Below are 22,671 nucleotides of genomic sequence, written 5' to 3' on the forward strand. Positions count from 1 at the left end.
TTCAACCCCATTTTTTAGCTTGTCTTGTGCTCCAGGTCAGAATTCTGTTAACAAACCTCGTTGATTTTTAAATACTGAAATTTTTTTTTGCATGTTTAAGTACTAATAATGACCATCTTTGTACCAAAATGGAACAAAATCGGCAAATCCAAATCAAATAACAAGACACTGGCAGTCAGTCTGCTTTCTATATTTTATTAGCAATAAAAGGATAGCGATATACTCCAAAACAGACAATTACAAAGATAATTGGAAGATTTTGAATACCCTTTGTCGGCATAGATGTAGGTTAATAATGTGGTGTATGTAACAAATGTGTTTCCGCTGGTCGAAGTACTGATGCAGTAAATCTACACTTTGCTGGAGAAACATCAATAAACTAAAAACCTTGAGCAGGGCAAACACAGTCTGTAGTCCGATTGTGTAATTTTGAATGTCTCGCGCGTTCTTTTGAAGTACTCGCATACATGTCTATAGACTGAACACGTAATACATGTTCGAATGACAATATCGTTTTCATAAATTCTTCTTTTTGTATGTTTACACGGAGACAATAACGGCACTGTTTTCAAAAATTTGCACTTTGAAACCCGTTTCAGTTTGTGTTTTCAGGCCCCAAAACGCTGTTTTATAAATTTTTCCATTTTTATTTGAAAACATTGTCGTGTAAACAGCCCCTAAGTAACCAGAATAAAGGTAATTGAACAAAGCTACTTTCAGAGTGCCTGAGAACAGAGTAAATATTATTTAAAATTATTTTTCATCTGACTGCCCACAACAAGACTTGTCAATAATTCCCTGTAATATCAAAAAAGCAGCAATTAATACAGAAGAAAATTTTATAGCATCGATCATCCTTACATATTCTATTTCCTTTTCACTTACCAAAGTATTAATAGACATATACGTCCATGTTATTATGTTACTACTTAAATAACTGCACAATTTCACTTTAGTATATAACTTATGCAGTTACTGATAAATGACGGTTTCTAATTTGGATGAGCTGTAATTGCTGTTGCCCGCCAGGCTAGACTAAACAGCAGCCTGTTAAAATACTGAAGGCCGACTGGTGAGAAGTTGGTTCTCACAGTCTGTTTATGGGCAGGATTCTGAGTGCACAGCTGCCTGCTGGGTAAGCCCATGATCCCCTTAGCTAATCCTCTAATAATGACTCCACTATCACACAACAACACCACGGAGGTCCTCCAGCCGTTATAGCCCCGAAAGTTTCTTGTAACATCATATAGTCATGGCCATGGAGAGACAAAGGCTTAGTGCTGCATCAGTGAAGGTCAGCTGTGAAATGAATGATCACATACAGACATGGGCTTTTGTGAAAAATCATGGTGTTTTACATCTAGTTGAGGCAAAAAAAAAAAAAAATACATTCCATTAAAATGATGATAATTTGAATATAGCTTTTCTATGCAAAATTAGTTACATATAACTCATTGAAATATAATGGCAGCAATTTTATTTCTATGCCTGCTTGCAACACAAGTAAACAGTTTTTGTACTGTGTAGTCGTGCTTCCTGTATTCAGGGCGAGGCGGACAACATAATCAAACCCTTATTTAGTGTTTTAGAAACATCAATTCTGGGACTAACACTGGTTATGCCTGAAATCCTGTTTGTGGCCTTGATGTTAACATAAAACCTCAAATATAGTCTGTGGGTACTTGTTTTAATACCTTACATTTCAAAAACTTGACCAAGAAGAAAAACAGGAACTAAGAGAGAAGATGAGGGCCTTTGCTGCTTACATTTTCTCACAAACTTCAAGGAGTTCTGATTTCCTTACATCTACCACAAGTCAACTGCAAGGAGTTTAAACATGTCCTTGGTGGAGTAAAACATCTGATCTCTAATTGCTTCTGAGCCAAGAACATCCCCTATTCAGACATACAAACATACTCACACGCCAAAGCTCTCTACCACATCTCTGCACTGATTGGGTGCTTGGTCAGCCCAGCACATGTCATTGTTCATCAAAGCCAGCAGTGGAAAGAGTGAGAAGCTGCAGATGTGAGTTTCAGTATGAGAGAGAGACATTTTAGGGTTGGCTTTTTTTTTTTTTTCAATCCACAAACCCAGCAATCTCAGCACAATCAATGCCATCTTAGAGTGGAAATGCGCATATACACATACCTCCCCTTTCCTATCACTTCCCATTAGAGTGTGCTGACCTCTAGGACTAAGGACCAAAGCATTAACTTGTTCCCCAGCTAAGACCTAGACAGTGTGTGGAGAAGTGAAAACAGGGACTAAGACAGCCACGGGTAGAGGTATACAGGAACTGAATCGAGACAAAGAAGATCTCATAGGAATTAGATGATAAAGTGTCCTTAATTACACACATTGCTAATGTAGTTATGACTTTTTCATGCTGACATGTATTATTGCTTAGCCCCTGATGTCATTATAAACACCCTGAAAGATGCACTGGGAACACAGGCGTGCTAATCGTGCAGGAATCCGGATGTGGCCCAAGCTAAGTGGTCCAGCTGTTGTGTTCAAAGGTATGTTGGACAGGATTTCTTAGCCAAGACTCCTAGGGAGCAGCAGGGTCTCTCTCTCTGTCTCTGTCTCTGTCTCTGTCTCTCTCTCTCTCTCTCTCTCTCTCTCTCCCTCTCTCTCTCTCCCTCTCTTATCAGCTTTTGTTTCAGTCTTGTGTCTTGGTTATAAACACTAGAGTCAATTTTTCTTCTCTTTTTCTGAAAATTATCTTGGTATCTATCTCTGCTTTGAAATGACATTAAAAATATGTTCATGGCTGTGTACCTTGGCTCAAGTTATGTTGTTATGTTTAAAGGTCAACTCATAATTGACAAATGCAATGTCACACAGCATGCTGCAGTTTATAGCCTATACTATCCACAGTCTAGTTTACTCACTTCACAGAGCAACAAAAAAACCTGTGCAAAAACAGAGCTTTTTGCGCACTGTAATTATAGCGTTATTTGAAACAGCAGGGCAACAAGTTCCAAAACCAGATATCTGTCAGTTATTCAAGATTTGATTCCCATCAGACCAGGAAACAGATCAGGTTTCAGTGGAGTAAAATGGTCCGTTCAAATTTGTTTTTGTTCTTTATCTGATCAGATTTAGCTGTGGAGATATGGTCTTTGCCCATGTGAAATGCCCATGTCAGTATCTGAATGAGATCCAAACTGGAATAGTAAAGATCTCTTTTGTTGTTTTTTTAAGTGTTTGTTGTTTAGTTAAACATTAGATGCACATCAGACATGGGAATAATATTCTGATTTTACTGTTTAAACTGGGGCAAAAAAAATCTGACCATACCTCCTGTATGTGGATTCAAGGAATGGTTATTACACTGACGTAGCGTGGACTTATCCAACCTAATTTTAAGAGAGTTTAAAGAGTGGAAAGATTTTAACTTTTGTTTTTGAAACGAGAAATAGGTCTGAGTTTCATGAGATGGCACAATCATTCACTTAAGTCACATACCCATGACATGATCCAACACTAGAGATCCATAACTAGAAGCCAAATAGTAACATAGTGTTGTTCCCGTATGGGCATACAGGTAGCCAGTTAAACCTCACTATCCTGGTTAATGAAGCCTGTGCAACTAAAACACATCTGAGGCAATCAAGTAAAATAAACGGTCATGTGAATTCCACAAGCAAGTGGTCTTATATAACGGTGAGATTGCTACACAGATTAATTGCTCTTGGATGCATGTTGATTCCCAAGGCATGTGTTTATTTTCACTGCTCTCAGAATAACGCAGTACTGGAAACCCATCCAAGGAGACAACAGCTGGGGGGATTGAAAGAAAACTAGTTTTAGAGAAGACAAGAAACATAATAAATTTGTCTAACATTTGCATCAATTCTTTCTGTAATGTCTAACAGTGCAGCTACATTTAGTCTCCCTGGTTTGACTTCACATGGAGTGAGCGAGGCCATTTTTCCCAATTTACAAGGCAATGCAAGAACAACTTCTGGTGTTTCTGTACAATGTAACATTACAGCTTTTTTTAGAGCCTTCATTATACTTCCAAAGTCAATAACCTCAGTCCAGTTACATTTTGAATAATGATTTCGCTATATTGAATGCAGATCTTAAATCAATCATTGTGGCTAGAAAGTCCCTGAAGTGGTTCTGAAAGTTAGGAGTAGCATACTTAATCTCCCATCACACCTGCAGGCATGTGACTAACAAGCCTCACCCACTGCCTTCCACTGTGTGTTGTTTTTGGCCAACACTGATTACGTTCAAGTTCCAACAAGTCCTACGTGACAAAACATTGTACATAAAGTTAGTCCTCTGCATGTCAGCATACTGCTTGCCCGCAACAAGCAGGTAGGGAAGCAGACATGCTTGCCTGACGCATAATATTATCGGCACTGCTATTGATGTCTGAGGTAAACGTAGACAAAATTTTTGTTCACTAACCCCTACCTAGGTGATTGTGTGTTGTTTTTTCCCCTTTTATAGGTCAGGAAGCATGGCGACTTCCCTCTAACCCTCTGGACGACTTTCATCTACTGTTCTGCAAAAACATTGACTTTGGCAGGGTGTTTAGTGTTCAGAATAGGCAGGAGATTATCTTTTTCAAAACTCAGTAGGGAAACAGACTAAACCCCTTCTGTCTCTTTATGTCATATTTATGACTGAGCAAGGCAAAGGAGTAGTGCCATTTCTGGCCATCATACAAAGAGTTTTGATGTTTAGGGCCATTGAAGTTCTCAAAACACTTAATGCTTCCACTGGCAGAACTCAATAACACACAGGCCTGATAGATTGTTCACACACATTCAGGTTCAGGCCTTCTATTATGGCAGAACTGTGCTGTTGTTCATCTTTGTTTGGAGGTTGACTTGGAAGTACAGAGGTGTTCAAGAAAAAACACACATGACACTTCTTTCCATATGATTCTAAGAATACACATGTATAAAATATAAACATTATTTAATTCAATTTCATAGTAAAATACTCCAGTGAGAACTCTGAATTTTGGCCCAAAATGGAAAGTGACTCTATCTATGGCATGCCGACAGCTAAAGTTTGGTTTTCAGCTACCTGGTTTATTCCATTAATGTTGACAGGGCTTAAGGTAGACTTATGAGTTACAGCAGCTAAGGTCTACACAAACTGACACAATAAGCCTTTCTAGAGTAAAGTGTGAATATAACGTTAAAAAAAAAAAAAAAAAAAATTAAATATTGGGGGAAAAATATATGGATCCTAATCTTCTAGGTGACTCAGAAGATTACAAGAAGTACAAGGCCATACAACTAATAATAATAGGTCATTGAAATGAATACCTCACTCATTCATCCCTGACTCCTGCAAAAGACACACAAATGAGGAAGCACAATATACAGTGACCTTTAAAAATACAGTATAAATCTGTTCCACCCCACACTAATAGTTAGACTGATAATGGCAATGCCACAGGTCATGTTGTGGGACCTTCCTTTTCACTATGTCCATGGCAACATCCCCACAGTTCCCATCCTGAGCTCAGATAGGATGTTATACTGTGGGAGATAAACCTGTCTGCTTCCCTTCACCTGGTCAATACTCCCTGCACCTTTTCCTCTGCTGCATCCCTCCTGCCCCATGGTTTTCCTGTGGTCAGTTCCAGCCACACTGCTACAGGAAGGGGAAGTGATGTCCATTCCGTAGCTCCACTTTGACCTGCCCCATTGGGTTCGGTCTCTGGGTTCACGTCTCTGTCACCCTGCTACATACATGTGTTTCCTGTTGTTGCAGAGCCACTAAGAGAGTCAGATCCCTCCTTTTTCCTGATGGTGGTGTGTCCTTTGTTAGCTGGTGCTTTGGGAACAGTTTATATTTAGGTGTGTTGGACACAGGCTATGAGGGCCATGCTGGGGCTGATGCTATCAAGCCTCATAAAGCAAGGCCCTGGTACTTGCAGGTCTGTGCATACAGGCTGCTGGAGCATTGAGATGAAAATTGTATGCCATGATAAGGTAATATGGGGGTGGGGATCTTCCGCTGTTGTTATTCAATAGGCTGGGTCTATTTTTTGTAACTGACAAGTCCATTAAGGCATAATTCAAGAATTTATAACAAAACCAGCATCAATCTCATAGCATCTGCTCTAGGGCTCATGTCTTTGGGTGGAACTTCAATGGTGGTGTTACTGTCGGATTTTAATTGGAAAAACATGTATAACTGCACACAGTATTTCGAGAGCATTTGTAGGTCCTGCGGCCTGGCTTTGCGTGAATGTTTTCCATCAGGGATTGCGGTAATTTATGGTGTGGTGAAAAAACTGGAGGCTCAGCATTTTGTTGTCCCCCTCCCTAATTCCTACTACCCCATTCTACCCCCCTCCCCCCTCCCCCATCCTGACACAGCACTTTGCAGCCTGTGCTCCACAGCCGCTCTCTGACATCACAGCACACATCTCGGTAAACATTCCCCGACATGATGAGTCTCAGATGCCTGGGTTAATGGCTTCCATATGGGGTCTGTGTCCCTCACTCCCACTCTGAGATGTGGAGGAGGAGAGGGGGAGGAAGGAGGGATAAGGGCCAAGAGAATGAAAGAAGCTTGGCAGCCTGTCGACATGAAGGAAATGCTTTCTCCTATTTCTCGGTCACTCTCCCAGGCTTACCCTCCTCCATGGAGCTGTTGTCTGATGTGAGAGGATCTGTCTGTTTTTGTCCTCTATCATCAGTATACTTATCTGGTGCTTTCTCTCTCTCTCTCTCTCTCTCTCTCTCTCTCTCTCTCTCTCTCTCTCTCTCTCTTAGGAAGTACAGACATGAGTGTTTTCCAGTGCAGCTTGGCTGCCTTCTGTCTAGTGGTAACAGGTTTGACTTGGCATCTCTCCAGCCTCCAGCTGCCTGTTGCTACAGCCTGGGAACATCCTGTCTGCCTCACAGCAGAACAGGAGCAATACACACTCACGTAACTGAACAGTTATAAATACACTACCAGGTCCTACCAGTTTTGACACACTAGACTGAATATATATTTTTCTTTGTCTTATAGAAAATGAATAACTTTTGGTTGAAATTTGCTCCTAAAAGAAATTTGTTCCCTGCATATAGTATTTGCTTATTTGCGTAAAAGTAAACTCCCAATCAAGTCATTTTCATTTTGATCCTTGGAAAAAGCATCTAGAAATTTGACGTGAACAACTTAAAATGCAGAATCATTTTGATATGTATAACAATATGTTCAACCTAAAACCAGTAATAGAAATTAGAGCACAAGAAGGTTAAATATGTGTATCAATTCATTACACAAATATCTGACTCCAATAATCCCAAATGTGTTATTTCATAGTGTTAATGTGTTTATTATTATTCTAAAGTGGTAGAAAATACTGAAAAATGAAGAAAAACCTTATGTGAAAAGGTGTGTCCAAATGTTCCCTGCTAGTGTATATCCCAATGGTATAAAAACTATTTTCTAAAAGTACACTCAATTGAACAATTTCCATCCTGAATGCACTGGGACACATTCAGGATACATGCTGTGGCTAAATTTGGTGCCTCAAAGCACAGCTCCAACCCAGTCAGGCAACTGCAACCTTTGTTTTTTTTCTCCCTTCTTGTTCCCTATTAATCCTTGTTCAAGTTCATTTAATCCTGTGTCCTATTTTCCTGATTACTGCCCAGGAGGGCATAACTACACTCTCTTCTGAGTGTGTGGAATACAGATTTACTGCTGGACCTGTTTGACCCCTACCTCTTGTCATTGTACCCTTTTTGATCGCTGTTCATTGGCATGAATTTTTCAACTATAGTTGCCGCTCCTGATCAAAGACCCTCCATCAATTAATCTTTTGTTGTGTCCACTGAATTTGAACTCATTTCTGAGTACCAATACTAAACCATGTTCATGAGGAAGGAGAAGGAGAAAGAAAACGAGAGTGAATTGGCCCTCTGATGACCCAGGGGTTGTAGGAAAAGCCCATCCCACAATCAAGAAGGATTAGCCTATGTTTTTCCCTCTTGACTACAAGAGAGCTTTGTCTGATTGGCCAAAATATGAGCAAGTAGAGTGTGAGAAAGAGAAATGAGGACCAGTTGAACATAAATGTCCCTCGTTTCTTGAAACATGAAAAGTCCTCCACATGATATCTTTTGTATTCCTTTTCTGTGGTGGTGTTATATCATTTCTTCTTTTTTGCTTGAAGACCAATACAAGCAGGATGCTGAAACATGTTTTGCCAGTGCAAACATGTTTACCTTGATTAGCTACTTAATCATGTAAAGGCAGAATCTGGGTGTGTACACACCTGCTTGGAGGGCTAGGTGAGGTATAAAATACAGGAACAAGCCAAACCTGCTGAATACATCATTTTCATCCAGCTTCCTCAAAGAAGCCTCATTAGTACACACACTTACAGTCAAAGGACGGCCTATTATTTGGCACATTTTTTCATCCAAAGACCTTTTAAACAGTTAGACTGTACTAATGTTAAATGTTAATAGCCTGAAGCACTTCACTAACATAGAATAAAATGTCCCTCCATTCATTTTCTCTACGTCTTATCCTTACTGGGTCGCAGGGAACCTGGAACCTATCCAAGGGAGCATGGGGCACAAGGTGGGGGACACCCTGAACAAGGTGGGGGACACCCTGGCCAATCCATCACAGGGCACAATCACACACACACACACATTCACACACATTCAGGACTTGCCAATCAACCTACACTGCATGTCTTTGGACTGGGGAGGAAACCTGAGTACCTGGAAGAAACCCCTGAAGCACAGGGAGAACATGCAAACTCGAATCCTCAACCCTGGAGGTGTGAGGCGAACATGCTAACCAATAAGCCACCGTGTCCCCCACAGAATAAAATGTTTTCAGTATAAATGTCTAAAAATAGGGGCTATAAATAGCTGAACTGTTAATCATTGTTAACTGTTAATCTTCTCCATCAATAAAACTTTTTAAAAAGTACTTCTAAATAGACTGTTTGCATGCATTTTTTCTTGCTTACAAGGGCTAATTGCTTAAAAATGTGAAAACTGGACAAAAAGATGGATTTATCATAAAACTTGCCATGCCTGTTATCACCAGGACTACCAAACCAATAAAATGTCAAACATTTTGGCTATCTAACATGATATTAGGCTAGTTTGATGTTGCTAGACAAGGGGAGGCACAACTAAGCTTTCACTGTATGGGTTTAGCTGCTCCAGTGCTATGCAAAGTACATTAGCCTTCAATATGCTCTGCTCATATCATTTATCTGAACTTATGCATATTTACAAACTCATATAGACATTTACACACCTTGTTTTCCTGCTCAGCATGAGGGGATGTTAGTATTTCAGTTTCAACCCATTTACTTGTTTAAAAAAAAATAAAATCAACGTATATCTATTTTTCCTCACACTGACTGTGAGCTAGTGTATGGCAGAATTGAGACCTGTAAACCAATAAGACATGAGTATTTCCAAGTATTTGCCTGTAAACCTGTCTGTTATTCGGGACTAAAGAAAAAAATCTTCGGGGCTACAGCCCTGAATGCCCAGGCCGGGTTGTGACCCTGGTAATAAATATGTGTGACTGATCTGATTAAGACTAACCACAAACAGAATCAAAATACATTTGTAATATAAAAATATGTAGAACAAAATATCATCTATAAAGAATACTGAAAAAAATAAAGATGTTTCAGATGGATTGTATATATAATATTGCTGGTTATAATTTCAACAGTAGTTAATTAATCCATATTGTTCCACAAGAAAATGAAGGAGCTACACTTTAATGGTTCTATTCTATGCATTATAAACTCCAAACATTGCCAGCAAAAACACAACAAGCTGAGAAATAATCTAAGGCAATCAGGGCATTCACACAACCTTAAAAGCCACAGAGTGGTTTACAATAAAATGTTGAATGTAAATAAAGCCTGAGGTAAAATGACCCCTGAATGTCTTTAAATCATATAAAGCACTGCCCACAAAACTACTAATGCTCGAGGAAAATAAGAGTCAATGTTTTCTGGACTGCTATTTTCATATGCCCTCATGCTAAATCTATTTATATGACACTCACCTGAGTCCAACACAGCTTTTGCTTTCCCACTGGTGTTAGAGATCTACAGTGGAAATTCCCAGTTGGATGATTGTTTGGAGTTCCCATTATCAGTTTTATTCCACATCAATGGGATAATATTGGTACGCACACACCCACACACATACACACACACACACACACACACACACACACACACACACACACACACACACACACACACACACACACACACACACACTATGGTCTTTGATCAAATAAACACTTTGGTTTAAATGGTATTTTAGTAACTTCCTTTGCACTATGTAAATATTACATACACTCACAGAACACTTAATTAGGAACACTAAACTAATACTGGGTAGGGCCTCCCTTTGCTCTCAAAACAGAGGCAATTCTTTGTAGCATGTAGATTCCATAAGGTGTGTACTTTCATGCTGTGAATCTCCCGTTGTACCACATCCCAAAGGTGTTCTATTAAGGTTTTGAATTCCAATCCGGTGACTGGGAAGGCCACTGAAGAACACTGAACTCATTGTCACAATCATGAAACCAGTTTGAGACAGCTTTTTCTTTGTGACATGGTGCATTATCATGCTGGAAGTAGGTATTAGAAGATGGGTAAATTGTGGCCATGAAGGAATGCACATGATCAGGAACAATACTCAAATAGTCTGTGGCATTCAAGATTGATTGGTATTAACTGGCCCAAGGTGTACCAAGAAAACATTCCCCACCCTATTACACCATCTCAACCAGCCTGGACTGTTGACACAAGGCAGGTTGTCCATGGATTCATGCTGTTGGCACCAAATTATGACCTTACCATCTGTGTGCCTCAGCAGAAATTGAGATTCAACAGATAAGGTTTTTTCTGTCCATTTTTGGTGTGCCTGTAGCCACTGCAGCCTCAGCTTTCTGATCTTGGCTGACAGAAGTAGAGCCCGAAGTGGTCTTCTGCTATTGTAGCCCATCCTCCTCAAGGTTCAATGTGCATCCTGAGATACTTTTCTGTTGATCACAGTTGTACAGAGTGGTTATCTGAGTTACTGTAGCCTTTCTGTCAGCTACAATCAGTCTGGCCATTCTCATCTCATGAACAAGGCATTTCCATCCGTAGAACTGCTGCTCACTGGATGTTTTTTACTTTATTGCACCACTCTGAGTAAGCTCTACAGACTCTCAGGAAATCTCAAGAGATCCTAGTTATAGAAATACTCAAACCAGCCCATCTAGCACCAACAATCATGCCATGGTTAAAATCACTGAGATGTGAACATTACCTGAAGCTGCTGGCCTGTATCTGCATAAGATTTTGCATTGTACTGCTTCCACATGATTGGCTGATTAGATAAATGCATGAATGAGTACTGTAAGTGTACATGTGTTCTTAATAAAGTTTTGGTGAGTGTAAATTGCTTTTAATGAACAGTCAGACAGGAAACTGTGATTAAAACTTGGAAGTAAAACAAAACTAGCATCCCAGAGTAGGGTGGCATGATCTATGTGAGACACTTATATATTCATAATTAATGCATGTAATTACTTTATTCAGAGATGAAATGCTGAACAACATTCCCACATCTGTTGAGAGTAAGCAGTTGTCCCAGAGGGAGAACCAGTGTGTTTGGACAGGAGGAGAGGCTCAGATGCTGCAGAGAAAATAAGGCCATGTGTGAGGGTCAGTCACTGTTCTGTAAAAAAAAAAAAAAAACTTTTACACGGCCTAATCTAGACAGCAAAGAGATTTTCTGGACATAGCAAGCCAACCAAAAATGCATGCAGATAAAATAAAAATAAATAAATCTTCTGACAACCTTCATTGAGAACATGTGCTAACAAATGGAAAGTAGATTAAGTGTGATAAAAATGCTTTAATGTTTATGGCAGAACAAATATAGCATGATTCCCTTCTCATGTGTAGAGTAATACAGTCGTTTCCATGGCTGCCTTCTTCTGAGCAAAAACAAAACATGAACTTTAATGATGCCTGTTTGAAAAGCCGACCCATTAAAAAACAATTCCAACATTTACAATCACAGCACCAGCCACATGTGTGTTGCGCCACAAATCAATTACTGTCAGCCCAAGTTATTTTGCCATTGAAGACCTTGTCACAGATGTACTGAAGCAGCCAAGACTTGGTTCTGTTTCCACAATTTAGCAAGGCACACGGTAATGTGAGTACCCTGGCTAGAAAGATGCATAGAAACACTGCCTTTATGTTTGACACTGAGGAGGGGAACAGTGGCCTGGCATGTGAGGAATCCAAAAGAAAGTGGAAGTACTGGGACTGAAACATTGACAGCGGTCAAGCCTCTAACTAAAGTGAATGTGTGAGTGTGTGTTTCCACATAGCTATGCATTTGGGAAAAATGTAATGTATGTGTGGCATTTGTATATGTGTAGCGATTGTGCTATGAAGCTAGGGTAAAAGGGTAGGAGACTGTTCAAGGACGTCTAAGCATGGTGATGGGTAATCAGTTCCGTATGCTAAGCTCCATAACCCAACCATGTCCCTTTCCCACTTTTCATTCAAACTGTTGGAGCAGAACAGGCAAAGCCAATCAACCTCAAAATTTCCATTCACAGAGGAAAAAAACAAAACAAATAGATTAAGTGGAAAGAAAAAGCAAACGAGCGCAACAGCAACATTTGCAAGTGCACAGGCCGAATCAGCTCTGCTGGTTGTGTTTTCCTTGGCAAGCCTTGAAGTGCCTAATCTGGAGGTAGAATAAAGGACTGAACAGTCGAGGCAATGATGTGGTACGCTTGCCAGCCGTTTATGGTTCAACCTTAAGAGATGTTTCAGATGGTTGTAATTTTCATATTAGGGTAATGGAGAGCTGTATCAGAGTTTTTGAGACACATGATTGCATAGCCAGTGTGCTGGTGCTGCAAGCTTGGACTGTGTGTGTATTTATATATTTATTTGTGTGTGTATTTGTGCATATGTGTTTAACAGTTGGTCTACTGAAAGTTTTGTGTCTTTTTATGTTCTCAGCATCCAACTGTCTTATGTCTCATAATTCTTTAATAATTCGTAGAAATAGTTCAAAACTAATAGTCCATGCCTTATTTTTATAACCAGGCACATTGTGAGTTCTTATAACTCAAGCTAGAGTTGCCAGATGTTCTGGGAAGAGGCAGCATCCTGCTTCTTGGAAAGAAGCTAACTTGCTTCAGTTTATGTACTGATTACTGTTGCCATGAAGATACGCAACGATATATACCCATATACCCATCGATGGCCATGATTCAACTGTCAAAATTGAAACCAACTGGTTTGAACATTTAGAAAGTGTCAACTTGTGTTCTTCCCCTTAAATATAACTAATACTTAACACTGAAGGAATATTGCCTTCAGTCCTCCAGGTTTCATTACTGTGCCAGCCTATGCTTCAGGTATGTCAGATAAAGGTGGGCGCATGACAAATGAAAACACACACACAAACACACACACACACACACACACACACACACACACACACACACACACACACACACAGAGAGAGAGACTAAGTATATATTCCTTATATACCGTATATACTTACTGTATACAGTATACTTATACTGTATAGTATATATCCACTGTATAATGCTTAAATAGTGAATGAAATTAAGGCATCTGGCACTGTAATGATGCAGTGCTATAAACTGCACTATAAATGCAGTACTAAAACCGTGGGTACTGATGGTAATACTCCTGCAGTGTTTAGTTTAACCACACTCAGCACTCAGTGGTTAGGAATATCCCCTCCAAAAAAAAATCCTTGCCATCTTACAATTATATCTGATAACAATTACAATAGAAAGTTAAAAAAAAAAAAAAAAAGTGGACATATGTGTCTGTAAGAAAAATACAATATAGAGTATAAGCAAGTACAATATGATGGGGGTTTTTTTGGTCTTTTTTTATTTTTTCCCAATTTACTATTTAAATACATAGATCTGAATATTTTTTGAGACAAATCACTTCCTGTTTTATTCTTTCCACAGCCTGTCTTATTCTTTTCCCTTGCACAGCATTTTGCTTGTTACGGAAGAATAAACCTCTGATTTATCCTCGAATTCGAATTCACCACACCAACCCCTGTTTGAAGAATTAAAACAAGAACCGCATCTTAAAAAGCTACTCAAGTTCATTCATCTATTGAAAAAATCTCTGTCGGAGTCATATATATGTGTATATGTCTATATGTTATGATTATTGTGCTTTTACCTTCAAGGCTTCTCACCACTTTATTTTCCTTCCAAGTCAAAAATCTGCTTCAAAGATGAATTTTGCCTCAGGTTATTATGAGTGATTAAAAAAATGGAAACAAAGGAAATAAAGTGGTAATTCCCTTCAGGCAATGGTTGTTCTTCAAAAGAATTTTTCAAATGTGTTTACTTTTGAGAAAGCTAGACTTGTGAAGCCAAGTGAAATGCATTACAGAAACAATCGCCACATTGAAAGGATAATATGCCCAAAGCAACGTACTTCGCGTGAATGTGTGTATAATTCTGTGGTTCTCTGCCTGCATGTTAGTAAAAAAAAATATTTCCTCAATTAAATTCTGCTCTGCTCTCAGGATGTTCTTATAACCTGGAAATGGTTTGCAGCTTTTGAAAATTCTCGAATTGCCTTGTATGCCATTTCCTTCTCTTGTGTCTCAGAGGAACAGCTATTTGAGAAGTGAGCGGCCATGGCAGAGGAGGGATTAGGCGAAATTGTGCAAATCAGTAAGTTTGATGATTGGGGAAGGTGGAGTGTATGTGTATAGACACTAATCATAGGAGAAAGGCTGGCAATGAACTCAAACACTCTTGACTAGTAGAAACCTGTCCATGTGTGTATGTGTAAAACAAAACATAAAGGGAATATATAAGACAGTAAGGAATGGAAAGTAAAAGATGCTTCACAATCTTCATTGATCAAGCAATACTTTTTTATACTGCATATACTGTAGGAGAGAAGCAGGACATGGAGACCTCGAGAACCTGTAGGAATCAGACTGAATACTTCATGAAGTCATGGTGCTTTAGCAAGGCATTGAATTATCGCAGTGGATGAAGTGTACCTAACGGTCCTAATCTAATTCAGCCTCAGCCTGTAACGCATTTTAATGGAAAATGACCACTAACCATGTCATTTCAACCTGACAGGGGTTCATTTGTGTCTGAAAATCCACTCCTTTGAGTTTATGTGGATTGATTGCTAGCATGCTTTGGGGTACAAGAACATGGTAAAGATCTGTGAGCTTGTGTGTGTGTGTGTGTGTGTGTGTGTGTGTGTGTGTGTGTGTGTGTGTGTGCGTGCGTGTGTGTGTGTGTGTGTGTGTGTGTGTGTGTTTGCCTGCTACCTGATCCACCCTGTCATTATCTCCTGAGCTGTGGTCTACATTTCGAGTGAGCACATTTACCTCATGGGGAGGTGATTGACAGGTGGTGGGTTGGAGGCAGGAGAGGGTGGGAGCGTTGACTGACAGCAAGATCAGGTAACTACTCATTAGAAGTGGGGCGTATATAAGCAGCCATGCAAGAAACACACACATACACCCTTGATTCAAAGAAGTAGAAATGGTTGGTAAGCGATTCTAGTTTCTCAGGAGTATGCAGTCCAGGGTGCATCCACTGTAGTTAAACCTCAGTTTTCAATCAAATCTTTGTCAAGTGATTCAAGACATTTTTTATTTACAGATTAAACAAAGATCCAAAGAGAGAGAGAGAGAGAGAGAGAGAGAGAGAGAGAGAGAATCACACATTCATTTTCTGATGACAAGGTGTCAGGCACTCAGGTGTCAAGCCCAAGTCTATGAGACAGACACTTCTCACATAGTGAGTGAAGCTGGCCTTCACTTCTGTACGCCTCTCTCCTAGCTAATGCTTTGGGTCAATATTTATCTCTGCTGTTTGCCAATCTTTTAACTCAATAACTGCCACTATGCACAAACCAACTTGCTGACCATAGAGATACTATTGAGAGAAGAAAAAAAATGTGAAGATTTAGTGGGAAAGGCAAGACAAAGTGGCAGGGATACAGTTGAAGGACTGAGAGGAGACAAAATATGTAAAAGTGTTCAATCAGTTTCTTGCACCTTTTAAGAAAATGTCATCCTGACCTTATGTAGAATATTTTCATTGGTGTGTTACTGTAGCTAAATAATGATATGCATCATTATTACATCTAAACTTAACCCTAATCTTAACCTCAGTAGCATAAAATGTCATCTTTTTGCTCCTTTAGTTTATTGGGTTTTTTGTTTGGATTTTTTATATTTAAAAAAAAGAAAAAGATTTGTAAAAAAAATTTTTAAAAAAAAACATACATTCAATATCCTCAAGGGGACCGGACAAATGTCTTGAGATAGCATTCGAGATAAACACATTGCACACAGGCACACAGACACAAATGTGAATAAACAACTCCATATTCCACAGTATGTAATTCCCAGATGTAACGCTGGTTTAAATATAGTGGTGAATTAATAAGCTTCTTTTTGCCTCCACTTTACTCGCTACCCCCCGCCAACTTCCCAACTTTGGCCTACTGTAAACATGGCCTTTCAGAGAATTTGTTTTTGTAAAATTAGATGTCCAACCACATCCTTCATGATTTAATCTTAGGTATGACACTGGGTGGCTCAACAAACAAACTCAACAAGCGGGTTGATTTGAGACAGATCTCTCTCTCTCTCTCTCTCTCTCTCTCTCTCTCTCTCTCTCTCTCTCTCTCTCTCTCTCTCTCTCTCTCTCTCTCTCTCTCTCGCTTTGAGTGACCCCACATCAAACACAATAAACCCTTTTTCAGTGATTCTGAAAAAAAAAAATCTTTATGCATTCCTGTTATTTATATACCTGTTTCTGTAAACCAGGACCATGTGCTCATCTACCAAGCATGGGTTACCTGTATATTGTAAGATCACCAAATTATCAAGTCGATTTTCTCTTTCCCCAACCCATTTTTCCAGGTGAATTAAAATGATGTAAAATCTGTTAAAAAAGTAAAAACAAAAGGTAAACTATTGATTTCTCTCTACCACCAAGACCTCATGAAATCTATAAATACACATAGACAATTTTTGATTGTGAGTGCATGTGTGTGTGTGTGTGTGTGTGTGTGTGTGTGTGTGTGTGTGTGTGTCATCAGTTTAAGGCTCTTTCACACTGAGCGCAACGTGATAAAGCAAAGCGAATCGCAGAAAAACGGTGCTTTCACACCAAACACGAAATGTTTGATCGCCTTCGGCTAATTCACTCCTGCACGATAGGTGGCGCTGACCGAGAATGCATTTTACGCCTGCCCACTAGGTGGCACAACCCATTGTTCAGCTGATTGTCCTATTGTCTTCGACCACTGAGAAGAAGAATCACTTAAAGCACAGAAATAGAAAGAAAATGGATTTCACTATGACTTTTATCTCTGTTCTCATACACCAATGATAACAAGAACGCAACATCCGTTTTCTTCTCTTTTCCAGAATACATTTTTTTGGTATTTACACTGGTTTTCAAAACAGCTTTCTGTGCTATAGCACCACCAATCTGGCCCTTTTGTGCAGCGAATCTGGGCACGTGATCTAAAGCTCAATCTTATTGGATGGTCCTTTTCATCGCAGTGACGGGGAAAAATCGACACATTGGTTGGAAAAAAATCTTACTTTATCACGTCGCAATTGATCGCACCCGGTATGAATAGCTCCATAGGGATCAATTGTTTCGATTCAAGCGCATCAACGTGCCGTTCATTTGCATCGCTTAATCGCGCTCAGTGTGAAAGACCCTTTAGGACCACAAAGTGCACAAGCAACCATTTGGCCAAGCAAACATTTGATCTTTAAACAGTGCTTATTAATGAAGTTGATATACTTAAACAAAACCACAAGGTCATGGCTTTTTCAATCATCTATTCAACAGGAATATCAGTAGATGTGATGTTCTTCTGTGGAAAAAGTAAGTACACCCTTGGCCTCAGAAGCTAGTATTGCCCCCTTTAGCAGAAATAACTACTAAGCCAAATAACATCGTATCATATCATATCTTATTTTGCTATGGCTGATTCAGTGGTATCGTCAAAATGTAATCACTTCCTTATGAATAAAAATCCTATCGGATGGAAGCCTAGGGTTTCCACACCTATTAAATCACATGACAGTGCACCATGCACACACACATTCACACATGTAGTTACACCACAAGGCAATTTAGGGTACCTAGGTGGTAATCCACCTATTGACATGTTTTTGGGTGGTTAGAGGAAACTGGTGAACCAGGAGGAAACCCACGCAAGCAAAGGGAGAACATGTGAAACTCCGCACAAACACTGGTCCAAATATAAGTCTCAGACCTAATTAATGACCCCTGTTGTAAGATGCCACATATTAGTGTATCTGTATTCTGTATCCTCTATATCTATATGACACCATGACCTACAGAGTACTTACTATACTAGTTGATAGCCCATTTAAGGTCAGGTGCAAGCGCTCCCTAGGTATGAATGTGTGCTTATTAAGTCCTCACATCTCCAAATAAATCTGGATTTCTTTTTTTTTATTATTCTGTGTGAGTGTATGCATAAATGTACATGGCCTGTTCTGGTTGGATCCAATTTCACAGCAAAAGGCTTGTTAAGACATTATGACTCATAGAGTATGCTTATCTAACGTCTCTACAAGGAATTTTAAAACCTGATGTCTGTTTTTTTTCCTCTCATACTTTTCAGCTCTGCGACCTCTAGTTAACATTTCATCTATTAAAGTATATATGTACAGAATCATTAACAACTACGTTCACACCCCTTGTGTCTACATCTACCTAAATTGTGGGGTGTTTTGAAAGGAAATGGTAAGGGATAAAGCCTGGATTTTACATTGTATGAATCTGTCAATGGGTGCCAAGGAAGCTTTTAAAAAGTGCTTTCATTTGGTCAACAAAGCTATATAAGCCTCAGCTTACTGACTGAAAGACAAAGCTAGCAAGCTTTTTATTGAGATATTATGCAGTTATCTGCTCAGACTGATAATCCTGTCAGCTCGTTTCATGTCTTTTCCCAGATTTCTAAAGGGCAATGTCTGACGCTGAAGCCAATTGTGATTAAAGACAGTTCAACACAGCATTTGTAAAGCTAGCTAAACATAGGGCAAGTGACTTGGGCGAGTAGTTTAGGTGAAGTTCGTGTCAGAACATGTGCTGGATTTGCCAGAGCTCACTCAAGGTCTTTCCTCAGAGATGTGAAAGAAGAACAGCAGTGTCTCGACTGACTGCATGTTCTATAGTGGAAGAGTGGGGTTAGTTTTGGCACAAGGCAGAATGTTGCAGCTTGTCCTCCGCAGTTTGTGAAGACCTGTGGTGCAGGGTGTGTGTGTGTGTGTGTGTGTGTGCGTGTGTGTGTGTGTGTGTGTGTGTGTGTGTGTGTGTGTGTGTGTGTGTGTGTGTGTGTGTGTGTTTGTGTGTGTGAGTGTGTGTGTGGGAACACTTGCTTGTCTGCTTCGTGGTGGATCTTGTTTTGACAGTGATTTCCTTGGCAGAGCAGCAGCGTTAGGTTAAGGTTAAACTGGCACAGGCTGCACTATCATCTGGGGCTGAGAGCAGAGGAAGCCAACGGATGTGAGCCCTGTTTCTTTCACTTTTATGAGCAGCATTTTCCCACTACTTTTTTATTTATCTTTTCTTTTTTTCCTTTTTCTGTTGGCTTCAGCACCAGAGTCCACTTGGAAAACGGAGCTGTGCCACTACTGAAAGGTCGCATAACACCTGCTCTGTGAAATGCGTCTAAATTTATATCAATGCACCTCTTTGTGTGAAACTCTCTCTCTCTCTCTCTCTCTCTCTCTCTCTCTCTCTCTCTCTCTCTCTCTCTCTCTCTCTCTCTCGCTGTGTGTGTGTGTGTGTGTGTGTGTGTGTGTGTGTGTGTGTGTGTTCACTCACTCACTTGTGTATGCTTTTCTGTTTCTATTTAATGAACATGTGTGCACCCTTGTGTACTTATGTGAGCTCTTATTTGAGCTTTCTGGTTTAAGTGAGCATGCATGTGTCGGGGTGAGTGCACATGTGAGGATTCTCAGGAGAAGTCATGGAAAAAGGCCCATGATTGAAGAAGATCCTCACCTGTGCTTCCCACTCTCATCCTGGTTAATCCAGACCGCAGGCAGCAGAGTAAACACACACACACACACACACACACACACACACACACACACACACACACACACACACACACACAAAGTGCTGGCTCCCATCCTTTACATTAACCGTGGCCTTCATAGTAGACAGGAGAGGCTCTTATCGTTTAGAAGGTCACTCTAATCTCCAGACAGGCACAGATTAAGGGCTTGCCCTGAGGGATCCAGAAGCCTAAAGAGCTGTTTGTATTTTGAGAGCATGCTTTCAGGACTTTAGACTCCCACACTTGGCTCTCTGCAGCGTCGTCATGCCTACTCAGGGACATAGAGCCCATATCTGTGAAGCAGAAGCAGTTTGATGGTAAAGGTTGTTGTTGTTGTTTTTTTTTAAATGGATCCCCTGGTATTTATATTGTACACTCTCATGAATATACAGACATCTACACACACTGTTTTATTTGTACGAATCATTTAAATGTCAATTTCAAAAATTAAATAATTTGATGCCTCTTTTACCACTACAACTCCTAAAACTACCCAACCACTTCAGACCACCAATGCGCTCTCAAAACGCATCACTTCAGCGTGCTTTTCCAGGACATCAGCAGAGGATGAAGCGTGCAATTAAAATTCCATTTCAGTCAATTTGTTACTCAAAGTTTCCATGCATGGATCATAGAAACTCCACACACTACTCGATGCGCCACACACAACACACTTAATTATCCCTTCAGTACCTGTATGATTTCCAACACCTGGAACGCTCTTCTCAGTTGGAACTCATAGATGCTCATAGAGCTAACTTTCTCATGCACACTTTTTCTGGGTCTTTAGTTTCTCCCTAGAATATACAGTATTGTTCATCATTGCTGCTCCTTCCTTGTCTGGTTTTTCTGTAGTTCTAACCTATATGTGTGGTGGCCTGGGAAAACCCTTCACATGGTCAAATTTTGATTTTGTATTATGTATGGATCTGACAACTCCAGCTGTTTCTTTGTTACATACATCTCAAGCAGAAAGTAACCATATAGCATGTTAAGGTTAACTCTAAAATAAAAAAAATGAAAAAAAGAAAATTGTATTTACATACTCCATTCCAGTTACACTGCTATTTATTAATTTAATTTTATTTAATCTTCAATACATAAGATTTACATATTATATTTATATATAATTGTATATGTTAAATGCATAACTAATGCATTTATAAATGATCATCAGCATCATCCACATCAGTCTCTGTCTCCTCACCTGAGGTAAAAGTCACTTGAGGCATTTAATCTGTTCACTGTTGGCTCTTACATCAGAGCTGAAGAAAATGCAGATAATCCAGTGAGTTTTGTTGGATAAATTTGCCTTTTTTATTAGATCATTCAAACATGTGAAAACTTTCTCCGCTCTCATCAGTACATTTTGATTAGACATTGTATTTATCAGGCATGTCTGTTTCACTACGCCACGTAGCTATCCAAAAACTTCATCAAAGCATGACATGTCTGGGAACACTTACTTCATTTACATGTTTTTAACAACATGTTTGTTAAACCCAACTTTCAGTAAGCCTGTAAATTAGAACAATTGTTTTCTAAAGTTGAAATGTTTGGCATGTCATCTGCAGAAAAATCCAATTTCATCATTTGGTCAATTTTTTGGTTGTTGGCCACAATTTAGCCTCAATAACATCTGACTGGTTTTCCCAGGCCACCAGGCCTGGATAATAAATCCTAATTTTTGCCTATCACACCAGAAAATTGACTGACCCCCTTAATCGCACCATACAGTACCTCAAGGTGTGTCAGCCACAAGTAAGGCTTGGCTTGACCCACCCCCAAAAGCATCAACATTGCTTTCTGTACTGGCAACCAGGAAGCGTAACATCCAATGATTTTTCAGTTCCATTACTGAACTCAAATGCTGACAACTCTCTTTAATAATATCTAATCATGCACATGATTAGAAAAAAAATATATGACCTACACGATGTATTTGCATTCCTGTTTCTGGTAGTGATATCTTTAGACTCTAATCTGATCTGTTTTCCATGTATGTTAAAAAAAAACACTTCTGTAGATGAGAAAATAAACATATATTATGTAAAGCTGAATGTAATGCTATGTACATTTTAACAAAACACAAGCTCCAATGCACACCATGCAAACAAATGCATATACAAACACATTCAATCATCATCAACATCAACATCATCATCATCATTTCATCAGCATGCGCTGTTCCACTAACGCAGTGTTTACACTATATCAATCAGTCTCTGGATCCAAACCATAGCATCTGAACACAAGACAAGCTTGGACTGCTTCTTTTAGCTCCCAAGAATGCATGTCTGTCACAGAAATCTTAGCATGTGCCTCAATGCAGCCTCCACTGTTAATGAACTAGGTTGATAGACGGCTGTGGAGAAGACCATAAAATGCTTTAAAGCATGAAATGGGAGGATGGCTTTGCTGCCAGAGGCACAATTCTCTCTGCACCTCCTAACAATGTTCTGACCTCGCCTTGTGACCCGGACAGAGGGATGTGTGCTGCTTGGCTCAGG

General features: G+C 39.6%; 1 long non-coding RNA gene across 1 annotated transcript in view; it reads right to left on the reverse strand.

Annotated features, from left to right (window-relative positions):
* Window positions 1-9,740: 9,740 nt before the first annotated feature.
* LOC108263764 (uncharacterized) overlaps window positions 9,741-22,671 on the reverse strand; it is a 55,930-nt gene continuing 42,999 nt past the window's right edge. The window contains exon 3 of the long non-coding RNA XR_006982220.2: window positions 9,741-11,708. This is a non-coding gene — a long non-coding RNA (uncharacterized LOC108263764). The remainder of the gene's footprint in view (window positions 11,709-22,671) is intronic.

This window comes from Ictalurus punctatus, chromosome 3, assembly GCF_001660625.3.
Source record: "Ictalurus punctatus breed USDA103 chromosome 3, Coco_2.0, whole genome shotgun sequence".
Lineage (NCBI taxonomy): Eukaryota > Metazoa > Chordata > Actinopteri > Siluriformes > Ictaluridae > Ictalurus > Ictalurus punctatus.